At 38.0% G+C, this 20,890-nt stretch overlaps 1 protein-coding gene across 6 annotated transcripts in view; it reads right to left on the reverse strand.

The window, feature by feature from the left end:
* LOC150086983 (cilia- and flagella-associated protein 53-like) overlaps positions 1–20,890 on the reverse strand; it is a 238,972-nt gene that overhangs the window by 96,344 nt on the left and 121,738 nt on the right. The window lies entirely within an intron of this gene.

Genomic DNA, 20,890 nt, shown 5'->3' on the forward strand with positions numbered 1-20,890 from the left:
AAGTCTCGTCACCTGTCACGATGTTGTTCACATACCGAGATTGTCCCTTATCAAACTTTTTTAACATCTCCCGGCACCAAGTCACACGTCGTGTCATCTGCTCTTCAGTCAGTTGATGCGGCACCCAGAGAGAACAAAGTTTCTTCACGTGCAAATGATCTTGCAGAATCGAACGAATTGCTGGTGCATTTAGGCCCAAAGTATCCTCTATCTGTTGGTAGGTCACTCGCCTGTTTTCGTCAAGCATTTTCCTCACAGCAGTAACGTTTTCCTCCGTAACTGATGTTCGTGGCCTTCCCGGCCTCTCAGAATCCTCCAGAGTGAAATTTCCCCTTTGGAATTCTCTATACCACCTGAATATCGTTGTACGGTGTGGACAATCATCATCTAGTGCAAGAGTCATTTCTTCTAAGCACTGGTCTATGGTTAAACCACGCACAAAATTATACCGCAAAACTGTCCTTATCTCATTTCGTGACCATGATGCCATCGCAAGCACTTTACACTCTCACTACTAATGAATAACTGAGCCCATCGACTTGGCGCGGCGGCTACTATGCACGTATGAACATGTCTCAACATGCAGCAACAAGTAGCTTCCTGCGATTCATTGTTGCGTCATATTGCAAAACTTTCCTAGTACCCTTTGTATATTGGAGACAGATCCTTCATAGCTTAACCTCAACCAGGAAAACTCCACATTAATATGGGCAGTATAATAATGTTGAATATATTGTAAAAAATGTCAAAAGAATAATGAATATATTGTAAATGATTCGAAAAGTATGTCTGTATGAATATATTACAAATAATTTTGGAAACTTATTTTATTGTTACCTGTGGGGATGAATCCAAATCTCGATGTGGGCCCCCGTTCCCCAAGGCCATTGTCCACAACCCAATGTAAAAACCGTAGCATTGCTGTTGTGAAGGGTATACTGTATATATATCACTTTTGTAAAAATAAAGATCATAAACACTGATGAGCCAAAACATTATGACCAACGAGTTGTTATGCCCCCCCCCCATATTTCATTAATAGTTTAGGAATTTGAAAATTTAGAGATTTAGAACGGCTTAGAGGGTTTTTTTGAAGAAAGAATATGAAAGTTTCCAGTTGTAAATCTGAATGCGTGACCCGCACTCAGATTTTGAATGACCCGCCCATTCAGATCTGAATGACCCACCCCTATTAGTAGAGTTCCTGGATGGGGGAGGGGGTGTTATGTTTTGTTATTAAATTTGAACTTGTAGGATATTTGTTTTAGATCCCATTCCTCAGAAATTATTATTGGTCTATGTATGTTTATTGACCTCTTTGTTGATCTTATTGTTAGAGTCTCACTGGTTTCTAACTTAAATTTTGTGTCTAGTTTGTCTAATATTATGGTGTTTTCAAAAGATGGGTAATGTCCTGTGTCTAAGTGGTGAACTACCAACTCAGAACTAATTTTTTCTGTATGGTCTATTTTTTCTTTATTATTTGAGGCTACTTGTAAACTGCTTTTGGATTGTGCTATGTAACGATGCTGCTTATATATATATACAATTGCAGTCTGTTGTGCAAGAAATTGCATAAACTATGTTTGTTTCTTGTTGATTGAAATTGATTGTTTAATTATTTTTTGTTGAATTTTTAAGGTATGCCCATAGTTTCTTGGAGCTGACAAAGGCTGTTTACTCTGGAATCTTTGTAAATTTTTTTCAAAGGTTGTTGGTATGTTTCAACATATGGGAAGCCATTGTTTTTTTCATCACTTCTGATTTTGGTTTTTCTTTACTGTTTCTTTTGGCAGTATTTAAGGCACTGTTTATGAGCCATTTCAGTAATAGTAATAGAGGCATGTGAACCCAAGGGGCTCACCATCTGGTGAGTATGGCCATGGCACACCCAGGATCCTGAACCGGATACCATTCTTCTCTTACGTGGTGATTCCTATCTACCTCTCTCTCTCTCTCTCTCTCTCTCTCTCTCTCTCTCTCTCTCTCTCTCTCTCAGGGTAACTTGGAAATTTTTTTGGCTGATGCAGCATAAGCCTCAGGCTTCCTTGCACCATATGGCTAATAATAATAATAATAAGTAAGCATATGAGGTTATGTAGCATCATCCAAAAAAAAAAAAAAAAAAAAAATTCACACAATCATTCCCTCTAAAAGTTTGTCCAGTTCCTCCTTGAATTTATTTAAGCTATCAACTTCCATGACAGTGGAAGTTTGTTCTAGCAATTAACCACCTGCTGACTAAAAGCAAATTTCCACACATCTAATCTATAGCTGTTTTTCCTCAATTTGAATTTATGCTCTCTTAGGTTCATAATCTGACGAAGCGGAAGAATCCCATCAGAATTCAGCATGCTCAACCAATTCAAGGCCTTATACACCTCAATCAGATTACTGCGCAGGTGCCTAGTCTCCAGCCACTGCAATTTGCAGAACTTAAGCCTCTCTTGGTAAGAGGACTCCTTCGTTCTCCTCATAAACCTTGTTGCCCTTCTCTGTACATGCTCAAACAAATCTACATCCTTCCTAAAATGAGGCTTCCAGACCTGTATGCAGTACTCAAGGTGTGGCCTGACCATTGCCTTATACAAAAGGATAATCACCTCCTTTTCCCTGCTAGCAAAAATTCCTGTATATCATTGACAAAACCCCATGACCTGCTCTGGCAGTTCCATTGCTCAGAAAACTTCATATCTGACTGCACAATTACTCCCAGGTCTTTTTCATTTTCTATCATCCTAAGTGTAGTACCACACAGTTGGTATGTTCCTCTGAGGTTACTTCAACCCATATGCAGTACTTTGCATTTGTCAATGTTAAACTTCAGTTGCCATTTCTCAGCCCATCTGCCCAAATTTTCTAGATGCTGTTGCAGTAGCACACTGCCATTACTGTCATTAACAACCTTGCCAACCTTTGTATCATCTGAAAACTTCGACACTAAGCCTGATATACCTTCATCAATATCATTGATAAATATACAAAACAACAGTGGGCCCAACACCGAACCTTGTGGAACTCCACTAATAACATTAGTCCACGAAGAGCAGTGTCCATTGATTACCACTCTGTCTCAACCACCCTTTTATCCATTGTAGCAACTTAACCTTAATACCATTCTGCTCCAATTTGTACAGTAGTCTTCCATGCACAACAGTGTCAAAAGCTTTCCTGAAATCCAAGTATATGATATCAAAATTTTTTTGCATCCAGTTCCTTTGTAACTCCATCATTATAGTATCCAATCAAATTTGTCAGACAAGACTTTCTCTTAACAAACCTATGCTGTGGCTGAATTATTGCTGCAGTCTTGTGTAGATGATCCTGCAATGCATCTTTAATCAGTGACTCCACTGGTCTATAATTACTCATGTCACCCTTCCATTCTCCCTTTCTGAATTGGGATACATTTGCACATCTACAGTCCGTAAGACTTCCCCTGAGTTCAAGGATGCTCTTATAATTATGGCTAAGGGTTTGCTTAGTTCCTTTGCCACCTCCTTTAATATAACTGGATAGATCCCATCCACCACAAGAGCCTTTCTTATGTTTAACTTCAACAATTTCTCCTCCACTTTGCTCTCAGTTATTATTACAAAATCATTAAGCATCCTGTTACAGTTTGATAAACTTCAGGCATTTTCTTCCCTAAACAACTCCTTGTGTGAATGTAGATACAAAATACTCATTCAGTTTGTTAGCTATATGAGCAGGATCATCAACAGTCGAACCACCAACATCAAGTGGACCAATCTGATTCATCCCTTCCTTTTAGAGTTTATATAAGTAAAGAAGTCCTTGCTGTTTTTCTTAGCATTCTTTGCCAAAGATTTCTCATAATCTTCCTTCGCTTGCCTAATCTCCTTTGTGACTTGATTACTATCTTATATCTGCCATAGGCTTCTGTGTCACTTGATAATTTATATGCATCCCATGCATTTTTCTTCTCTGTCATGATTGGTTGTAGTTGGAGAATCTGTTCTTAAGTGATTCAATTTTCTGTTTACAATCATCTTGTATAGATAAATACTTGAAAGCGTTGCTGAACTGCAATATTAAGATTGGTTTTTTGTGAGAAAGGGGTCTGTAGCTGTCAAAATGCAAATATTTTCTCTTATTTTTAGGTTTGTGATATGTTTTAGTGTTGACTGGTTTTTGTGGCATTTCTTGTGAAAAGTGTGCACTTGGAAATTGTGTGGTTCTCTATTTCCAGAAGGAAGATTCAGAGAGATGTCCACTTATGGAACTGCCCATTGGTACCCCAAATACTTGTTGGTAAAATCTCCTTCATGGGTGAAATTATTGGAGGTTAACAATAAGTTTAGTAAATAAAAAAAAAATTTAGTAAGTTTAGTAAAATAAAAATGAGAATATAAGATTTTGTTACAGAAATAAACAAAAATGAAAAATAAAAATGAAAATAAAATTTTCATAAACAAAATAAAATTTTTTTACAAGGATTAAAAGGATGTTTTTGAAAATGGCTTGTGAACTTTACAGTTGACACTACGAAGGTGAGGAATTAAAAACCGGAATTGACAAGAAATTTCTAGAAACATAATTTATTACTCTAATTCAAATAAAGGTAAAGAGATTTGAAAACTATAAAAAAAAAAAAGCAGCCTTAAAAGAGAGCAAGAAATCTGAGATAGGCAAAGTTGCAAGAAACAGCTTGCAGAAAAAGTGAAATACAGATATAAAATTAAACAATAGTGGCACTTGGAAATAAAATTTTAAATCAGAATCTAGAAATTTAAATTTCTTTCGGGTACCACTATTGTTTAGTTTTATATCTATATGGAGTCAGTTACTAAACTTTGCTATACGGAATTATGGATTAGTGCCATTGCAGTAGCAATATGTATACTAAGACCATTATGTAATGACTTACTATTAGTAACAGAAATTATGCAAGAGAGCAAGCTTATAAATCACTAGCCCAAAAAAAAAAAAAAACACTTACTGCCACAATAACAGATGGAAGTCTGTTCATACAATCAATGATCTGCTGGATGAATGGAAATTCAACTGCTGGGTGAAGAAAAAACAACTTCGGAGATATTGTGTCTCCTTGTCGAACTCTTTCCAAAATTTTAAATTTGCTACTGTTTTTGTCTAGTCAATAAAGGAAGTAGCATGCTCATATATATATTCTGCAAAATCAAAATATATGGGGGATCTATGCCTTGTCTTTCCAGTGCCCGAAACATTGCCTTATGCTCTATGGAGTCAAATGCCTTTTCATAATCCACAAATGCCAGGCATAATGGTGTTTTATATCCATTTACTTTCTCCATTAGCTGTGATATTAAGTGAAGGTGATCCACAGTTGAGAATCCTGTCCTAAAGCCAGCTTGCTCTTTTGTTTGATTCTCATCAAGTATTCTTTCTAATCTATTATTAATGACCCTTGGGAACAACTTGTTGTTATTTGTTTGTTATTTTGGTTTTTAGGAGCATTACCAACTAAGGCCATATTGCTCCGGGATATGCGGTGGTCATTCCCTGACCTTTCCGCATCCTCCGTATTTGGTGGTGACAGGCTCGAACCCCAGTCTAATCAAGAAGCGTGTGCTACACACTGCTGCTCCTTCCCACCTGGCTACGGAGGGACCCCGGGAACAACTTGTAGATGTGGACAACAAGCTAACTGGTCAATAATTTCTAATTTCTGATTTATCTTCTTTCTTATGCAACAAAATTATGATTGCATTATTCCACTCCTTAGGCTTCATGCCTTTCCTAATGTATTTTGTGAAGAGTTTTGCCAGTTTCTGTGTAATGTCTCTTCCACCCAATTTTAACAATTCTACAGTGACTTCATCTTCACCCAGGGCTTTCTAGTTCTTCATTTTCTTCAATGCATGTTATATCTCATCAAGAAGGATATCAGTTATGTGGTATGTGTTGCTAATTAGTGATCCATCTTCCCCACTGCTGGCATCATTCCCTCACCCCTTATATAATTCTTTATAGTAGTCCTCTGCTCTTTGAATTATGCCTTCTGTGCTATTTATAAGTACAACATCGCTATTCTTCAGTTTCAGTATCATTTGTATTTCTGTATTAGTGCTCGTGGCTGTTTATTTAAGTCCTTTGTTTTCCCTTAATGCTTGTTCTACTTTTCTTGTGTTAAATCTTCTTATGTCTCTCTGAGTCCCCTTCTAATGGCTTTGCATAACTCAGTATACTCAAATTTTTCCTTGTCAGTGTTTATCTTGCTCTTCATTTGTCTTCTTCAGCTCATCATGACAAGTGTTTCTTGACTATTTTTTTCTTTTTTGGATTTCGTTTTACCTATTGGTTTCTTGGGCTTTATCACTTTCAGAAAGTTGTATTCCTCGTCGATATCTTGGTCCTGTAAGGGTTTCCCAAATTTTCCAGTACATACTGCTTTTTCTCCTCTTCTGTTATCTAAAAGACCTTTGTATTATTTACTCGAGTCAGTTTTTTCCTTTCTTTTCTTACATCTATATCAAAGTGTGTACCTTGCATTCTGTGATCACTTCCAACATATACCTTGTTTAGGATTATATACCTTATATACTTATTATATATCCAACATATACCTTGTTTAGGATTATATACCTTATATACTTATTATATATCCAACATATACCTTGTTTAGGATTATTAATAGTGAGGATGAAGTCAATTTCATTAGTTGTTAATCCATTTTGGCTCTTCCATGTCCACTTTCTGTTCACCCTTTTCTTGCAAAAAGTGTTCATTACTTACATTCCTCGAGATTCTGCAAATTCCACAAGTCTTTCACCTCTTTCATTTCTTTCACCAATTCCAAATTTTCCTATAGTTTCCCTTTCTGCCCTGTTTTGTCTCTTTCCAACCTTGGCATTAAAGTCCCCCATAATAACAGCGATGCAAGTTTTCTGTTCATCTAGAAGTCTCTCAATTTCAGCGTGCATTTCTTCAATCTCTTCATCATCATGACTCAATGTTAGTGCATAAATCATCATAACCTTTAGTTTGCACCTCTTAGAAATCCTGAGAAATAGTCTTGACACCCTTGGTGATGTACCTTTGGATTCCAAAATGTTGTTTTTAATATCTTTATGGACCAGATAGCCAACTCCTCCTTCACTCTTTTCACTGTTTCAATTGGCGTTCAGCAGATTTCCACTTGATAAACTTGTAAGTGATTAATTTCTTCTTTTTGTTTCAGCCAAACTGATGATATTCCAATTCACATTTTCTAATTCCTTTTCCATCTCTAATATCCTATCTTCACCGATGAGTGATCTTACGTTATAACAGGCCAAATTCGGTTTCCATGCATGGCAGCCTGGTCATACCCAGAGATTCTTTGCACTCTGCTTTCACTCTGATTCGCTTACTGCCACAAGAGGGGGAGTGAAAGCCACTGGAGACTGGGGGCCATTTGTTTCATCGTGTTGTCATGTGCTGGAGGATTTGATCTTTTCCTCTTCACGCTAACCAGGCGTGTTGAAGAAAACCACTGTACATGTTTGTTGCCATTAAAATGATGTAACACGGCTTATCATCTCATTGAGAAGGTGAGCATGAGTGGATTTTAGGGAGGCAGGCCAAACAGACCTTTTTTTTTTTTTTTTGTGTAAATCCCAAACACAAGAGGTATTAGAACCTATAGTACTTAGTAACCGTGCTTGGGTTGGAGGTTGAAAAGACGAAAGAAGATATTTCTTAACATTGGACTTGAACTTCTGTAGACTGTAATTTTCAGGAAATACGTATGAAGGAAGGTTGTTCCAGAAAACGGCAGCTGAATTAATAAACGAGGAAGATGAAAAGTTGGTTCTGTGAGTTTGAAGTTGGACAGTAAATGGATGTTGGCTGGTGGCGGCACGTGTTCGGACTGTTTTGAAAGAGAGAGAGAGCAGGAATTATAGAAGCCAATTCAGAAGAACAGTGCCCATGGAAGTATCTGTAGAAGAGGCATGCAGCAGAAACAGTACATCTAGGAGACAGCGAGTGGAGAGACTCTGTTAGAGATGAATCATTAATTAATCTGAATGGAATCAAGAAGCCTAAGAGAGGTTTTCAGGGTATCACCCAAGATGTGGGAACAATATTCCATGGCAGGGCGGATTTGCGATTTATACAGAGAGAGCAGCTGTTTGGAAGAAAATTAACGCCGAGAGCGAAAGAGAAAACCAAGTTTTTTAGATGCAGAGGAAGCAATAGTTGTGATGTGCTTGTGCCAAAAGAGATTAGAAGTCAGGGTAATCCCCAAAAGAGATATATCATTTTGCCTAGAAATCAGAGTGTCACTAAATATAAGCATAGGAGCAGAAGAATCCTTTTTGCGAGATATAAGACAAGATTGAGTTTTAGAAGGGTTGAAATCAACTAAGTTGTCTTTGCCCCACTGGAGAATTACCTGAAGATCGGCATTTAAGGAATTGGTAGCAGATTTTCGAGAAGTTGAAGCTGATTGATCAGGGCAAGGTTACTCAAAATGAAAAGTGGAATGCAATGTGCTATCATCAGCAAAACAATGGATAGGATTTCCAGTTAATGGAAGAAGGTCATTAATGTACAACAGGAAAAGAGTGGGGGAAAGAACTGAAACTTGAGGGACACCGGCATTAGTGGAGAAGTTAGAAGACAGAGAGCCATCTACCATCACCCTCAGTGAGCGATCAAAGAGAAAACTGGATTACCAATTACTAAAAACAGTTGGCAAACCATAAGATGGAAGCTTGTTCAGAAGACCTTTATGCAAACACGATCGAAAGCCTTTGAGATGTCGAGCAACTAATTGTGTTTCACTGAACCTCCATTGAATTAGTCCATAAATGGGTAATATAAGCCAAAATATCACCAGTGGATCGACACTGACAGAATCCATACTGGTGATTGTTGATCAGACGGAAGGTTTCTAGGTAGTTTAAGAGTTGGTCGTTAATTGTTTCTCTATTACTTTAGAAAGAGTAGAAGTAATTGCAATGGGACGATAATTGGATGGGAGGGATTTGTCACCCTTTTTAGGAACTGGCTGGAGATGAGCAAATTTCCAAGCAGAAGAAAAACACCTTTGGAATAAGAAAGTGAAAAAAGGTGACAAAGAATAGGAGTAAGTTCAGGAGCACAGGTTTTGAGAACAAGTGGAGAAATACCATCAGGACCTGGAGCTTTCTTAGCATCAAGATTCATCAAAATCCTTCTGATATCCTTTTGACGGAAGACCACAGGAGGCATTGAATGGAGTGTGTTGGGAATGGTGGGAGGTGTTTTACCAAGATCATTAATACATGAGTTGGAAGAAAAATGGGATGCTAGCAGGTCAGCTTTATCCTTGGCTGAAGTGACAACAGAACCATCTGGTTTGGACAGAGGTGGGAGCAGAGATGGGCAAAAGTTCCAGCCAACAGCTTTGGCAAGAGACCAGAATGCTCGGCGCAAGAAGCAAGTTTTCTACACTTAGCCTCTTAAACTCTAGTTTGGACTGATTAATAACTGCTTTACAATTGTTGCAAGCTTTGGTGTAGGCAGAAAATGAAACTGAAGAATTAGAAACAAGCCAATTACGATATGCAACGTTCTTCTCTTGAACAGCCTTAGCACATTTATTGGAATACCAAGGTTTAGATAAAGGATGATATTTTAAAGTGGAGTGTGGGATAAAGGATTCCATTCCTGCAAGAATAATTTCACTGACACGATCTGAGCAAACATTGACATCAGAAGTTTTGAAACAGTAATCCGACCAAGGAAAAGAAGAAAAGAAATCTCGCAGGTCATCCCATTTTGCATTCTTGTAATGCCAAACAACACAAGTTTGGGAATAGCCATGAGATAAAGGCTCCATTGGAGAAGAGACAATTACCAAGTTGTGATCTGAAGTGCCTAAAGGATCTCTCACTTCGACCATGTAATTTGAAGAGTTGTTTGTGAGAAAAAGATCAAGTGTGTTGGCTGTATGGTTAGGATTGTCCAGTATTCTTGTAGGTAAATGAACAATCTGTGCAAGGTCATTAGTAATTGCAAAAGCCTCAGCATCTTGTCCAGCTGGATCGGTGTGACTAGAAAACGGAAGCCAGCTGGAGTTGTGAACATTAAAATCATCAAGGAAAATTACCTCACTGTTAGGAATGTTGGACTGGAGAAAGTCAAGTTGCAAAGAGAGGAAGTCAAAGAGCTCCAAGTGATTAGTGGAGTTGGGAGTACGGTAGAGAAAACAGATGAATTTGACACAATGAGTTAGAGAGATTTTAAGCCAGAGAAGATCAAAGAGAGGAGATTCCAAATTGCCAAGTCTCTGACAGGGAATATCGGAACGGGCATATGCACAAGTACCACCTTTGAGGCGAAAGGAATCATACAGTGAAATAATTTGGGCATTTGAGATGAGCAGTAGTTGAATCAACCAATAAGTGAGATTCTGTCAGAAAAAGTAAAAGTACATGGGGGTTTGGCAGACTGCAAGTGGAAATGGACATCGTTGGGATTAGAATTGAGACCACATATATTTGTGAATTAGGACTTCTCCTAAATCCTCTAAAATAGAATGCTATTGGATCCATCAATGTTTTAGACTGAGTGTCTGATAACTCACAGAATGCCAATTCCCTTCTAAGCTCCTAATCTGGGATTACTGCTACCATATGCATTACCTTGCATTTGTCAATGTTAAACTTCAAATCGCAATTCTCATCCTATCTGCCTAATTTTTCTAGATGATCTTGCAGTAGTTTACCTTAATTACAGTCATCAACCAGAACCACCCTTCCAACCTTTGTATCATCTGCAAACGTAGAGATTAAGCCTAATATACCTTCATCAAGTATTAAAAAATATAGAAAATAACAATGGGCCCAGCACCGAAACCTTGTTATCTCCACTAATAACATTGCCACCTCCATAGCCAGGTGGGTAGGAGTGGCAGTGCTTAGCACACACTTCTTGATTAGACCGGGGCTCGAGCCCGTGACCACCAAATACGGAGGTGCATCCGTAGCGAGGTGGGCAGGAGCAGCAGCAGTGCGTAGCACATGCTTCTTGATTAGACCGAGGTTCGAGCCCATGACCACCAAATACGGAGGATGCGGAAAGGTCGGAATGACCACCGCATATCCCCGGAGCAATATGGCCTTAGTTGCTAATGCTCCTAAAAAAAAAAACCAAATAACAAAATAACAACAACCAAATACGGAGGATGTGGAAAGATCAGGGAATGACCACCGGATATACCTGGAGCAATATGGCCTTAATTGCTAATGCTCCTAAAAACCAAATAACAAACAAACAAACTAATAACATTAGTCAGTACAGAGCAGTGTCTATTAATAACCACTCTTGTCTTCTCCCATATAACATTCTCTTTATTCATAGCAGTAACTTCTCCTAAATGCCATACTGCTTCTTATACGGCAGCATTTTATGGGCAACAATAACAAAAGCTTTCCTGAAATCCAAGTTTATGATACCAAAATAATTTTTTTGCATCCAGTTGCTTTGTTTACTGCAACATTCTATCCAATCAGATTGGTCAAACCAGATCACCCCTTAACAAATTCATGCTGCGACTGCAGTATAACTGTATTTATGTCAAAGTGGTCCTGCATTAATTCTTTAACCAGTGAATCCATTAATTTTCCAGAAAAGTTACGCTTACGGGTCTGTAATTACTTATGTCACCTTCTAATCACCCCTTTGCCAATTGTGATACATTTGCACATCTTTAGCCCTTAAGGACTTCGTTGAATCTGAAGATGCTCTCATAATTATGGCTAAGGATTTGCTTACCTTCTTTGCTGCCTCTCTTAATATAACTCATTAGATCCATATCCACCCCAGGCACATTTTTCATGTTTAGCTTCAACAATTTCTCTTCCATTTTCTCTCCCAGTTATCACAAAATCATTTAGCTTCTTGTTAGAGTTTGAAAACCTTCTAGTATCATTCTCCCCTAGAGTAGTGGTTTCCAAACTACTGAGATCTATGGACCCTTTCAAAAATGAAAAAAAAAAAAAAAGTTTGTGGACCCCTATATCTATATATTATATGCATATGTTCTTCTGTGTGTGTGTGTGTAGAACACTGGGTTTTTCTGAAAAGAAAATTCACAGTTTTATGTTTTAAAACAACTCAAATTTATTCTTATTTTTACATAAATATATAATGATAACTTCATTTATCATCAATTTTGCTATACGTAGAACAAATAATTTGACCAGTTCCAAAGGGTCTATTTCATATACCCACCACCCCCCCCCCCCCCCCCCACCCCCCCCCCCCCGGAACTGGTGTACGGATCCCCCAGGGTTTCGTAGACCCCAGGTTTGTGAAACACTGCCCTAGATTATTTTATTTGTGTGATTGTAGATAGAAAATACCTAATCAATTTGTCAACAACTTACGTAGGATAAACAACAGTAACAGTCAACATTAAGTGGAGCAATGTGATTCAGTGACTTCCTTCTACTGCTATTCATTGCATTCTTCGCCAGAGACTTTCTTGTAATCTGCCCTATTTTGCCCAATCCCTCTTTGTGACTTGATTACAGACTAGATTATATCTACCATAGCTTCTGTATCACCTGTTACTTTATATGCATCCATGCATTTTCTTCTCTGCCACCAATCTCATCAGTTAATCTGACATCCATTTAGGTTTAAGCCTTGGACAGTATTTCTTAGATGGAACGAAAAACTTCCCTGAATGCTTCCTATTTATAATTTGCTGTTGATAACATCATAAGTTATGTCCATTACAAAGAATATAAAAACCGGCTGAGACCACTATAGTCATCCTTACAAAAGCAAAAGCCCCTCTCTTTACCATTGAGAGTAGTTGTCTTTAAGTAAATTCCATATCAGTACATTTTTATCATTGCTCTTCAATGGGTCTTTTACTGCAGATTCTTAATACATGAAGAATCAGTGCTGATAATCAGATCAAGAATATTCTTCCTCTTGTTGCCTTTCTAACAGGCTGCTGTAGAAAACAGTCATCCAATAAATCCATAAAAGCTTTGCTAGTGTGTGATTGAGCAACCTGCAAGTTGCAGTCAATATTTGGAAAGTTAAAATCTCTCATTAGAAGAATTCTGATTTAATGGGTGACTATTTCTCTGTACAGTTGTTTGTTATGCCCATCAGTCATTAGCCCTATAATACACTCATACTCTCATTTTTGTTTTCCAATTGCTTTCTCACCAAACTGATTCATCATTGCATGGTCACCCATATCTAAGGGAGGGCATCCAATTAATATAACTGGATGCACTCCCTTAGATTTAATATGCTTCTTAACTAACAGCATAACCCCCCCCATCCATGCTTTCTATATACATTTACCTCCCATATTAAAACTCTGCATCCCTCATGTCTGATTAACTCCATGTCTCTGATTATCCTCACAATGTCTACATTTGATGACTTGAGCAGCACTTCAAATTCATCAAATTTATTTATTATGCTCCTCGCATTGGTGTACATGCAAATATATATACACCTGTTTTCACTCTTATTCATCCTAACACAGCCTGTGTACTTATTTGTGCCAGTATAACCCATGATAGTGCTTAAAATCCCTGACTCCTTGCTTACCAGGTTGCTGCACATTCTAATAGAAGCAGTGCAAGAATCATTTGTTGCCTCTATCCCTTCCACCACCTTTTAAGAGGGCTAAAGATGTTCTTCTCTCTTTCTACTAGCAAAAGCCTTATAAATCAGACAGGACTCCACGTGCCTTCCCTAGCAGCTTGTATAAAATGCATCGAAAATTTCTTATCAGATTAGCATTAGTAGAGGCATATGATGCAAGAAAGTAAGCTTATATAGCATCGACCAAATAAAAAAAAAAAAAAAAAATCTTCCCATTTCACCATTCACTCCAAATGCTTGTCTAGTTCTGCCTTGAACTTATTTAAGTTGTCAACCTATGGCAGAGGAAACTTTGTTCCAACTATCAACCACACGCTGGCTAAATGCAAATTTCCGCACATCTATTCTACAATTGTCTTTCCTCAATTTGAATTTGTCTCCTCAGAGGCTTAATCTGAACAAGAGCAAGAATCCCATCAGCATTGAGCTTGCTCAAACCATTCTACAATGGCACCATGTCTCAGAAAGCTCAACTACTTGATCTGATCAAAAGCGTAAATTCATTTAATTTGTTTACAATATGCATGGCATTACTGTATAGACAAATTAAGTTTTTTTCTTTATTGCTTTTAGCAAATCCTAATGCACCCCTTATAGTTACTTAAAAGTGTTTTTCCATATGGTCTTCGATTGATGAAGGATTCTGTTTCTATTACAGTTTCCTTTTTAGTGTTCAAGGTTATTAATGGTTGCCTGCAAATATGCTCTGAGTGTGCAAATTGCAAATGTAAATTTGTTTCATGCTCCTGACCTGAGCCAATCTTGTGTCGACTTCCCTTACTGTGAACTAGCATTTACGTGGAACCCTTAATTCACCTCAGTGGCATTAACAAAACCTTTTGTGCCTCCTCTGTTTATATGAATAACCTTTACAAAATAAATTTTATCTATCAACTAAGGCCAGCTGACTATGCTAACCCTTCCCCTGTAACCCTTGCAGTGTCTCTCAAGCCTAGACTTTACCCACAAGGCTTTCCTCATAAGATCAAATAAGAACATTTTGTCTTACCTCGTGACACTTTTTTTTAACATGATCTTATATTTCATAGGGAAGTCATCAGATCAATTAAGTTTTAATTCATTAGTCTCAAAATGTATTACCATGCAGCCCCTAATCGTATTACAAGCTGATAAAAATTGGCTGTTAACATCACCAATTTTTTCTCCTGGTGGATATACTCTGGTTCTATGCCATCTGTCTTTCTAACAGAATACATTATCTGTCTTCCTAGCAATTGAGTCACCAATTAAAACTACCTGCTGCAAATCAAAGCATTCTGCACCAGTTGATTCATTTCTGTGGTGAGATTCAGGATCACACTACCGAACATAGCATCAGCAACTTGAGTTGTCTCTGATGAGGCCTCAGACTGAATTAGCTTTGAATCAACTTGCTTCCTCAATGACTCAATCTCACCCAACAGTATACTGGGTTCTGAATTTAATTTGTTGCACTCCAACATCTTGCACAAAGAAGTGTAACTACATCAGCTAGCAAAAGCTCAGCTAGGAAGACAGGTAATATATTCTGTTAGAAAGACAGATGGCATAGAACCAGAGTATATCCACCAGGAGCAAAAATTGGTGATGTTAACAGCCAATTTTTGTCAGCTTGTAATGCGATTAGGGGCTGCATGGCTGAATGAAAGCAAAAGCGTCAGTTACGATATCATTCAGTATGATTTGATACTTTTCTAGATGAATCCATAATTTACTGCACTTAAGATTACAAAATATCTTACTATGAATTTAAAAACTATTTATTTAGTCATAATGCACTTAATAACATTACAGTTTGCTAAACTACAATTTACTAGTCTCAAGTTATGAAGCTTCTACCAAAATATCAATAAGAAAGGGTATTAGAAAATTAAGCTACAGCTTTCTAAATATTTATTTAAATACAAAAATAAGCTAACCTATGTGACTATGGCAATAAACTATTTTTAACTATAATTTATTATGTTAATAAGTGAAAAAAAAATCAATATTATTTCAAAAACTAACCTATTATTAAGAGGTACCGAAATTCACAGCCATACAGTATAGCCTCATTCCCAAAATATAAGCAAAAATAATTCTTTCTGCAATGGTCATATGTCTCTGCGGGTTGTAAAGTAAAATCAGTGAGAGATCTGATTGTTTTGTTCTCAATAAACGAAGAGCACAGCTCTTGGAATCTTGGCATTTCATTGTTTTTATCTCATTTAATTTTTAGCACTTTTATGCTACAGCAACATGTTAGAGAGGCAACAAGAGGGAGTAATACTCTTGTTCTGATTATCAGCAGAGATTATGCATGCATTAGGGATCTGAAGATAAAGGAACCACTAGATAGCAGTCATCACAGTGTATTGAGTTGGAATTTATTTAAAGATGTAACTACCATCAAGGATAAAGGGAGGGGGTTTTGTTTTCGAAAAGGTGACTACAGTAGTCTCAGACAGTTTTTAAATTCTATACAATGGGACCAAGTTACCATCAGCAAATTCTAAATGTGAAGTGTCCAAGGAATTAATCATAAAAGTTACTAGGTTTTCATACCAACTAAGAAATACTCAAGATATAGGCTTAAATGGATGTCAGAAAAACTGATGAAACTCATGGTGGAGAAGAAAAGTGCATGGAATGCATACAAAACATAATTGGGCAACACAGACCCTTAGTTGATATAAACGGTCTGTAATCAAATGAAGTTAGGCAAGCAAAGACAGATTACGAGAACTCTTTGGCCAAGGATGCAAAAAAACAACAACAGTAGAGGGATGAATCAGATTGGTCCACTTGATATTGATGGTTCGACTGTCGATGATCCTGCTCAGGTAGTTGACAAAATCGAATGAGTATTCTGCATTTACATTCACATATGAGGAATTCTGTAGGGAAATGGAGGCCAGAAGCTTATTAAACTGTGACAGGGAGCTAAATGACTGTAATAACTGAGAGCAAAGTGTAGGAGAAATTGTTGAAGTTAAACATCTGGGTAGATCCCATCCACAACTGGGGTCGATGGGATCTATCCAGTTATATTAAGGGAGGCAGTGAAGGAAATAAGCAAATCATTGGTCATAATTATGAGAGCATCTTTGGATTCAGATTAGGTCCCCATGGACTGGAGATGTACAAATGTATCCTCAATTCATAAAAGGGGATCAAAACGGTGACACAAGTAATTACAGACCTGTTAGTTTAACTTCTCTACCAGGAAAATATTCCAATATTCCTTAAATTTCGAGGGTACAGCTCTAAAACGGTGTTTGCAGGCCGGCCGCTAGTTAGTACACCTGACCGAACCTATTGGTAACTCTCTAGAAGGCTTTCGGATCAGCTAGTGTATAATCTTGCTACCTCTACTCTGCCAGATAGTGACTGGAGGGAGTCCGAGTAGTGTGTATGCAGGGAGCATTGTCAAGGCCACATAATGTCAAGGATCTGGGTATATTCTTAACACGTGTATGCCATATCCAAAAATTTCATTATTTCATACATGTCCCACCCACTTTTTCTTACTATTGAAACACCATGAATTCTCAAACTAATAGAGCAAGCTTACCTGCGAAAAGATCTAAACCTCCCAAGCACTTCCTAATTCATTACACAAATATACATGGTCTGAATTCTAAACTCAATCATGTCCATTTCCACTTGCAGTCTGCCAAACTGCATGTACTTTTTCTGACAGAATCTCAGTTATCGGTTGATTCAACTACTGCTCATCTCAGATGCCCAAATTATTCGCTGTATGATTTCTTTCGCCTCAAAGGTGGTAATTGTGCATATGTCCTCTCAGAGACTTGGCAATTTCGAATCTCCTCTCTTTGATCTTCTCTGGCTTAAAATCTCTCTAACTCATTGTGTCAAATCCATCTGTTGTCTCTACCGTACTCCCAACTCCACTAATCACTTGGAGCTCTTTGCAACTTGACTTTCTCCAGTCCAACATTCCTAACAGTGAGGTAATTTTCCTTGGTGATTTTAATGTTCACAACTCCAGCTGGCTTCCGTTTTCTAGTCACACGGACCCAGCTGGTCGAGATGCTGAGGCTTTTGCAATTACTAATGACCTTGCACAGATTGTTCATTTATCTACAAGCATCCCGGACAATCCTAACCATACAGCCAACACACTTGATCTTTTTCTCACAAACAACCCTTCAAATTACACGGTCGAAGTGAGAGATCCTTTAGGCACTTCAGATCACAACTTGGTAATTGTCTCTTCTCCAATGGAGCCTTTATCTCATGGCTATTCCCAAACTTGTGTTGTTTGGCATTACAAGAATGCAAAATGGGATGACCTGCGAGATTTCTTTTCTTCTTTTCCTTGGTCAGATTACTGTTTCAAAACTTCTGATGTCAATGTTTGCTCAGATCGTGTCAGTGAAATTATTCTTGCGGGAATGGAATCCTTTATTCCACACTCCAGTTTAAAATCTCGTCCTTTATCTAAACCTTGGTTTTCCAATGAATGTGCTACAGCTATTCAAGAGAAGAATGTTGCATATTGTAATTGGCTTGTTTCCAATTCTTCAGTTTTATTTTTTGCCTACATCAAAACTCGCAACAATTGTAAAGCAGTTATTAATCAGTCCAAACTAGATTTTGAACAGGCTAAGAGTAGAAAACTTGCTTCTTGCCCTAATGGTAGCCGAGCATTCTGGTCTCTTGCCAAAGCTATTGGCTGCAACTTTTGCCCATCTCTGCTCCCACCTCTGTCCAAACCAGATGGTTCTGTTGTCACTTCAGCCAAGGATAAAGCTGACCTGCTAGCATCCCATTTTTCTTCCAACTCATGTATTAATGATCTTGGTAAATCACCTCCCACCATTCCCAACACGCTCCATTCAATACCTCCTGTGGTCTTCCGTCAAAAGGATGTCAGAAGGATTTTGACGAATCTTGATGCTAAGAAAGCACCAGGTCCCGATGGTATTTCTCCACTTGTTCTCAAAACCTGTGCTCCTGAACTTACTCCTATTCTTTGCTGCCTTTTTCACTTTCTTATTCCAAAGGTGTTTTTTCTTCTACTTGGAAATTTTTCTCAAATCCAGCCAGTTCCTAAAAAGGGTGACAAATCCCTACCATCCAATTATTGTCCCATTGCAATTACTTCTACTCTTTCTAAAGTAATGGAGAAATCAATTAACCGCCAACTCTTAAACTACCTAGAAACCTTCCGTCTGATCAACAATCGCCAGTATGGATTCTGTCAGTGTCGATCCACTGGTGATATTCTGGCTTATGTTACCCATTTATAGACTAATTCAATGGAAAAGTTCGATGAAATACAAGTAGTTGCTCTTGACATCTCAAAGGCTTTTGATCGTGTTTGGCATAAAGGTGTTCTAAACAAGCTTCCATCTTATGGTTTGCCAACTGTTTTTAGTAATTGGTTATCCAGTTTTCTCTCTGATTGCTCACTGAGAGTGATGGTAGATGGCTCTCTGTCTTCTAACTTCTCCACTAATGCTGGTGTCCCCCAAGGTTCAGTTCTTTCACCCACTCTTTTCCTCTTGTATATTAATGACCTTCTTCCATTGACCAGAAATCCTATCCATAGTTTTGACGATGATAGCACATTGCATTCCACTTTCCATTTTGAAAAACCTTGTCCTGCTCAATCAGCTTCAACTTCTCGAAAATCTGCTACCAATTCCTTAAATGCCGATCTTCAGGTAATTCTCCTGTGGGGCAAAAACAACTTAGTTGATTTCAACCCTTCTAAAACTCAGTCTTGTCTTATATCTCGCACAAAGGATCCTTCTTCTTCTCCTGTGCTTATCTTTGATGACACTCCGATTTCTAGGCAAAATGATATCTCTCTTTTGGGGATTACCCTCACTTCTAATCTCTCTTGGCACAAGCACATTACAAATATTATTCTGCATCTAAAAAACTTGATTTTCCCTTTCGCTGTCGGCGTTACTTTTCTTCCAAACAGCTGCTCACTCTGTATAAATTGCAAATCCGCCCTATCATGGAATATTGTTCCCTCATCTGTAATGGTCCCCCAAAACCTCTCTAAGGCTTCTTGATTCCATTCAGAAAAGGGCAGTTAGGTTAATTAATGACTCGTCTCTAACAGTCTCTCCACTCGCTGTCTCATAGATGTACTGTTTCTACTGCATGCCTCTTGTACAGATACTTCCATGGGCACTGTTCTGAATTGTCTTCTATAATTCCAGCTCTCTCTTTCAAAACAGTCCGAACACGTGCCGCCACCAGCCAACATCCATTTTCTGTCCAACTTCAAACTCACAGAACCAACTTTTCATCTTCCTCGTTTATTCATTCAACTGCCGTTTTCTGGAACAACCTTCCTTCATACGTATTTCCTGAAAATTACAGTGTACAGAAGTTCAAGTCCAATGTCAACAAATATCTTCTTTCGTCTTCTCAACCTCCAACTCAAGCACGGTACTAAGTATTATAGGTTCTAATACCTCTCGTATTTGGGGTTTACATAAAAAATAAAAAAAATAAAAATATAATAGTCACTGGTAAAAGAAGTAATGCAAGATCATCTAGACAAGGCTGCAATTACACTCCAAACACAGTGTGGGTTTGTTAAGGGGAAACCTAGTTTGACTAATTTGATTGGTTATTATGATGTGGTCACAAAGGAACTGGATGCAAAAAATAATTTTGATATCATATATTTTAATTTCAGGAAAGTTTTTGATACTGTTGCACATAAAAGACTGCTGTGAAAAAATTGGAGCAGTATGCCATTAGGGTCAAGTTGCATCTATGGATAAAGGGATGGTTGGGTGGTAATCAATGGTCATTGCTCTTCATGAACTAATGTTATTAGTGGAGTCTTTCAGGGTTCAGTGCTGGGCCCATTGTTGTTTTCAATATTTATTAATGATATTGATGAAGGCATATCAGGCTTAATGTCAAAGTTTGCAGATGATACAAAAGTTGGCAGGGTGGTTAATGACAGTATGCTACTGCAACAGGATCTAGAACACCTAGGCAGAGGGGCTGAGAAATGGCAATTGAGTTTACAATTGATAAATGCAAAATACTACATTTTGGTAAAGCAGTAACCCCAGAGTAACGTATCAACAGTGTGGTACTACACTCATGGTCGTGGAAAATAGAAAAGACCTGATGGTAATTATGCAGTCGGATATAAAGTTCTCTAAGGAATGCACACAGGCTGCCAGGACAGCTCGTGGGGTGGGTTTTGTCAATGATATACAGGACTTTTTTTAGCAAGAATAAGGAAGTGATTATCCCATTGGTTTTCTGGGGGCAAAACTGGTTTTTGGGA

Source organism: Mastigoproctus giganteus, chromosome 4, assembly GCF_048544385.1.
Source record: "Mastigoproctus giganteus isolate SK-2022 chromosome 4, ASM4854438v1, whole genome shotgun sequence".
Lineage (NCBI taxonomy): Eukaryota > Metazoa > Arthropoda > Arachnida > Uropygi > Thelyphonidae > Mastigoproctus > Mastigoproctus giganteus.